The sequence below is a fragment of the Periplaneta americana genome, chromosome 1, assembly GCF_040183065.1.
Source record: "Periplaneta americana isolate PAMFEO1 chromosome 1, P.americana_PAMFEO1_priV1, whole genome shotgun sequence".
Classification (NCBI taxonomy): domain Eukaryota; kingdom Metazoa; phylum Arthropoda; class Insecta; order Blattodea; family Blattidae; genus Periplaneta; species Periplaneta americana.
Window position 1 is genome coordinate 53,236,389 of NC_091117.1, and position 5,887 is coordinate 53,242,275.

Consider the following 5,887-nt stretch of genomic DNA (forward strand, 5'->3'; position numbering starts at 1 on the left):
TATCTCAGTGACTTGAAGTTGACGTATGTGAGAAGGTTAGAGGGTTAGTTGAGGTGATATCTCAGTGATTTGAAGTTGACGTATGTGAGAAGGTTAGAGGGTTAGTTGAGGTGATATCTCAGTGACTTGAAGTTGACTATGTGAGAAGGTTAGAGGGTTAGTTGAGGTGATATCTCAGTGACTTGAAGTTGACGTATGTGAGAAGGTTAGAGGGTTAGTTGAGGTGATATCTCAGTGACTTGAAGTTGACGTATGTGAGAAGGTTAGAGGGTTAGTTGAGGTGATATCTCAGTGACTTGAAGTTGACGTATGTGAGAAGGTTAGAGGGTTAGTTGAGGTGATATCTCAGTGACTTGAAGTTGACGTATGTGAGAAGGTTAGAGGGTTAGTTGAGGTGATATCTCAGTGACTTGAAGTTGACGTATGTGAGAAGGTTAGAGGGTTAGTTGAGGTGATATCTCAGTGACTTGAAGTTGACGTATGTGAGAAGGTTAGAGGGTTAGTTGAGGTGATATCTCAGTGACTTGAAGTTGACGTATGTGAGAAGGTTAGAGGGTTAGTTGAGGTGATATCTCAGTGACTTGAAGTTGACGTATGTGAGAAGGTTAGAGGGTTAGTTGAGGTGATATCTCAGTGACTTGAAGTTGACGTATGTGAGAAGGTTAGAGGGTTAGTTGAGGTGATATCTCAGTGACTTGAAGTTGACGTATGTGAGAAGGTTAGAGGGTTAGTTGAGGTGATATCTCAGTCACTTGAAGTTGACGTATGTGAGAAGGTTAGAGGGTTAGTTGAGGTGATATCTCAGTGACTTGAAGTTGACGTATGTGAGAAGGTTAGAGGGTTAGTTGAGGTGATATCTCAGTGACTTGAAGTTGACGTATGTGAGAAGGTTAGAGGGTTAGTTGAGGTGATATCTCAGTGACTTGAAGTTGACGTATGTGAGAAGGTTAGAGGGTTAGTTGAGGTGATATCTCAGTGACTTGAAGTTGACGTATGTGAGAAGGTTAGAGGGTTAGTTGAGGTGATATCTCAGTGACTTGAAGTTGACGTATGTGAGAAGGTTAGAGGGTTAGTTGAGGTGATATCTCAGTGACTTGAAGTTGACGTATGTGAGAAGGTTAGAGGGTTAGTTGAGGTGATATCTCAGTGACTTGAAGTTGACGTATGTGAGAAGGTTAGAGGGTTAGTTGAGGTGATATCTCAGTGACTTGAAGTTGACGTATGTGAGAAGGTTAGAGGGTTAGTTGAGGTGATATCTCAGTGACTTGAAGTTGACGTATGTGAGAAGGTTAGAGGGTTAGTTGAGGTGATATCTCAGTGACTTGAAGTTGACGTATGTGAGAAGGTTAGAGGGTTAGTTGAGGTGATATCTCAGTGACTTGAAGTTGACGTATGTGAGAAGGTTAGAGGGTTAGTTGAGGTGATATCTCAGTGACATGAAGTTGACGTATGTGAGAAGGTTAGAGGGTTAGTTGAGGTGATATCTCAGTGACATGAAGTTGACGTATGTGAGAAGGTTAGAGGGTTAGTTGAGGTGATATCTCAGTGACTTGAAGTTGACGTATGTGAGAAGGTTAGTGGGTTAGTTGAGGTGATATCTCAGTGACATGAGGTCGAATACTGTGAATTCAATGATATAAATGCGTTTTCTCTGCCATGTAGTGTCGAATTGCCGAAATTTCACGTGTGGGATCGTGTTGATGATATCCTATTTTTAATAAGAACAGATGGGTTGTATTCGAGAATGGGATGTTGTGAAATTGTTTTGCTGATATCCTATTTTGGATAAGAGCAGATGGGCTCTGTTCCAGAATGGGATATCGTCAATTTGTGTGATCATTGCTTTTTAGATAATGGGACCGTGTTTATGATATCCTATTTTGAATAAGAGCAGATGGGCTCTGTTCCAGAATGGGATATCGTCAATTTGTGTGATTATTGCTTTTTAGATAATGGGATCATGTTGATGATATCCTATTTTGAATAAGCACACATGGGTTGTATTCCAGAATGGGATGTTGTGAAATTGTTTTGCTGATATCCTATTTTGGATAAGAGCGGATGGGCTCTGTTCCAGAATGGGATATCGTCAATTTGTGTGATTATTCTTTTTAGATAGTTTTATTTACTCGTCGTGTTGGTTTACGTCGGCCATGTTGTGACATCACTGCGTTGTGACGTAACTACCGCCATGTTGTGACGTCATCGTTTGTCAAACTTTACGAAAATTAAGCGATATCCTATAATAAAAGAATCCCCTGTAACCTAACATAACCTATCACAACCTAACCTAACCTTAAATAACCCAAGCAAAATTAAGCCAACCTAAGCCTACCTGGTAATATTAGTTAGCTTAGGTTAATTTAGGCTAGTTTTTGCTTTGGTTAGGTTAATTTAGGTTATGTTAGGTCGAAATTATGTGTGTACCCTGCCAACTTGCCCTCATATACAGAACATACGCACCTTGCTCGCAGATTGCTACACATGTCTACCCAGGTTTGTACACTGCAGCGATACAATAGTGTATCCTTTTCCTGATTGTTGTTTCTTGTGCTACACTTTTTAACAATTTTCATCAAGTATGGAAAGAGATCAGGTGATGACCAGCATAAAAAATGTGACTTTCGATTTTGTTAGTTTCCTGAAAACCAATTCTTTGTTGTCTTTAACATTGAGCAGAAGCTGAACCTAAGTCTAAAAGAAATAGACAGTCCTCAATCAAATTTGTCCCAGAAAAACGGAAATGTGACTAGCATATGCCACAGTATTTGGTAATCTAAATATAGGTGGCTAAATGGTTCTGAGCAGATGAAGTATCTTGGAATCATGCTGATATTTCCGCAGTAAAAAACTTTGAAGTAAAAGCTATAAAGTATGCCAGAAGAAAAACATTAAAAATGCGGGAATATTCCACATGTTGGGGAAAAAACAATAGGAACACTGACGGAAACATCATGCTTAGAAGGTGCAAGACATAATGGAAATGTGACATGGCACAAAATTTGGTCACACTGTTGATGTATTATGACACATCAGACGGCAAGAATAAATTAGGCTTTAGAGGCAAACATGAAAAACTGTGTGTGTGTGTGTGTGTGCATGCGTGAATCAACTATGCTACAGGACGGTACTTCAACTGTTTCTCCTTACTTTAGATCTCATAAATGCGATGCAAATTCAGAAGCTAAAACCTTGGAAGTTAAGCCTCATTCAACAGGATTTTCGGATGGGTATCGTTCTTGCATTTATGTAAACTGACCTCATGCTAGTCCAACAAAATTGGTGCAGGAACACTACGGACTCCCTTGTCAGTAAAAAAATTTGAAGTTCGCAATTTTAATGCTGACACATAAAAACCAATTAAATAGCTTCCTCTATTTTTGACTAAATCGCCTGATGTTACGAATTTTAAGTCAGTCCTGTATTTAAAATAAATACCTTTATGTCCCTCATAACTCATTCATAGGATAATTGTTCCTATTTCAAATCTACAGTGAAATTACCGGTAATTAAAGGTTAAACTGGATGTTAATAGTAAATTGATAACAGATTTGCAGAACGTGGCAATAAGTGTCAAATTTCGCATGTTTTTCTTTTTTTTTTTAAGTTTACTAACTTCAAATGCATTTCTACAAGAATATTTTCTGTAATCACCTTGAAATTAATGGTATAAAATCTAATGAAGTCAAAGTTGTTGATTTAAATCCATTTTTCTACTATCTCGCGAATATTTAATCCCCATGGGGCGAACTCTGGGTGGTCTATGGCGAGTCCTCAACCTCACATCACTTAATCCCCGTTTGGTCTAATTACCTGGTTGGATTTTTTCCGAGGTTTTCCCCAACCATAAGGCAAATGCCAGGTAATCTATGGCGAATCCCCAGCCTCATCTCACTACATCTCGCCATCTCCCCAAAATCTTGTAAAATTTTGATTTTTTCCACATCTTAAAACTTCATTGCTAATGTAAGATCTACTGAATACAATAAATGAAATGAAAAAAAAAAATGAAATGAAATTTATATGATGAAACTTCGATCCAACTACACACCACACACGCGAAGAAAAAAAGTAGGCCTACTTAAACAATTGAAAATAACCTCAAAATTGTAGTACACCACTCCAGAGATACGATGTTACCACAGCAAAAGCTATAAGCCCATTAAACTCGCCCTAAGTTTTTAAATGCATTCGTTTCTTTTATGCCTGACCAATGATTTTATCCATACCTCTTCAGGCATGATGTTGCACTACGCGGGCAAGCACTCTTTTCTTCAGTCCAGGGTAGATCTTTGTACCTAGCTCTATCTCCAAAAAGCGTATATCCCTGGCATGTCAAAAGCTTGAACAAACCAAACCTAATAACTTGTCACTGACCCTAGACCTTACGCACACTCGCTTTCTATTTATCTACCTATCTAACAAAAAGCGTATTACATGCAAGGCATACGAGAAGCCTGAACAAATAAAACCTAAGCTGTCACTGAGCCTAGACTTTACGAAAACTCGCTACCTATCAAAAAAACATCTAGGCCTATGCAAGGCATATAAAAAAAACCTGAAAAAACCAAACCTGTCACTGATTCTCGACCGAAGTTAATTCGCTTATTTAATTTTACAAAGAAGTGAACATAGATTTGTGAAGTTATAATACCATCTCTTAGTTTTACTTCTTCACGAAATACCGCAACACAAATCATATGTCAGTCTCATGCAAGCTGGTGTGTAGTGATATCTAAGTTTCAGTATTTCTTTTAATAATATTAAACAGTAACTTATTAGAGAATGTGTCTACTATACGCTTTATTAAAGTAAAAATTTATGACAATTATTTAACTGAAAACATATTTTCTTGTCTTGTTTGAACCTATCATGAAATGAATATTTTGAATTTTCGCTATAAAATATTTAAATTAACTTAATATAATATAATCCTGAAGCTGTATAAGAAAAGAACCCCCTCAAAGGAGTCTTAGATAATGCTAGAACAGAGGAATAAATTAAGAGCATTCGGTAGAGTACTAAATTAATTGACCTGAATGTTACCCGGTTTATATTTAGAGACAAGCCTTCTATTGGCATTAGCAAATACTATTCAATGAAAAGGTTATACAGGCAACAGGATTACTCTTCTTTTCGCTTAACAGTGTTTCACACCACTTATATTGTAATTACCTAATATCAACAACTGGCACTATTACTCCACACACTCTCAAGAATCTAAAGCTACGCCGTATTTTCTGTCAAAAATCACGAGGAATTAACTCATCAGTCATCACAATTCCTCGATAAAACGAGTAGTAATGATAATTATCGAGACTTGTATCGAAATGTGATCTATCGCAATGGCGTCTGCAGAAATCGATAATATTCGTATGTCAGGAGCACTGCCTGCTGGATCGCATCGAATGGCTGCGTAACTGAGATCCAGCAGGCAGAATTACATTAGCGACTGTACTGCCATCTCGTGTTCATTTTCGGCGGACGGGTGGCGATCCTGGCGGTTGTTCTGTTCAAAGCATTAAGCTCTGAGATCACTGTTATTTACTCACATAGACACATAAACCGACAATTCTGAAAGCATTTCAACGACACATTACTGTTTATCAACGAGTTGTAGACGAGCTCAATGGAGATGTATTATAAAATGAAACAGCAAAATGTACCACAGAGGCATCTGGTGTACGAAAAGAACAAATAAGCATTTCATGGACTACACTACAGTCTAGTATATACAGTCACGAAGGTCAATACGTATAAATATGCATCCGTAGGTAGTTGCTAACCACTAGGATCGCTAATATCGCCTCATACCAGACAATCCGAAATTGTATCGGCACATCTATAGTTCCTAGCACCCTCACAACTGAAGCTTCGCGACTGGTCT

At 38.0% G+C, this 5,887-nt stretch overlaps 1 protein-coding gene across 4 annotated transcripts in view; it reads right to left on the minus strand.

Annotated features, from left to right (window-relative positions):
• LOC138695545 (type-1 angiotensin II receptor-associated protein) overlaps positions 1-5,350 on the minus strand; it is a 31,296-nt gene extending 25,946 nt beyond the window's left edge. Inside the window, exon 1 of one of the 4 annotated variants that reach the window (XM_069819812.1) lies at positions 5,176-5,350. The gene's annotated coding sequence lies outside the window, so the exon portion shown is untranslated. The remainder of the gene's footprint in view (positions 1-5,175) is intronic. The other 3 variants (XM_069819813.1, XM_069819811.1, XM_069819810.1) reach the window with 3 other exon arrangements.
• Between the last annotated feature and the right edge of the window lie 537 nt (positions 5,351-5,887).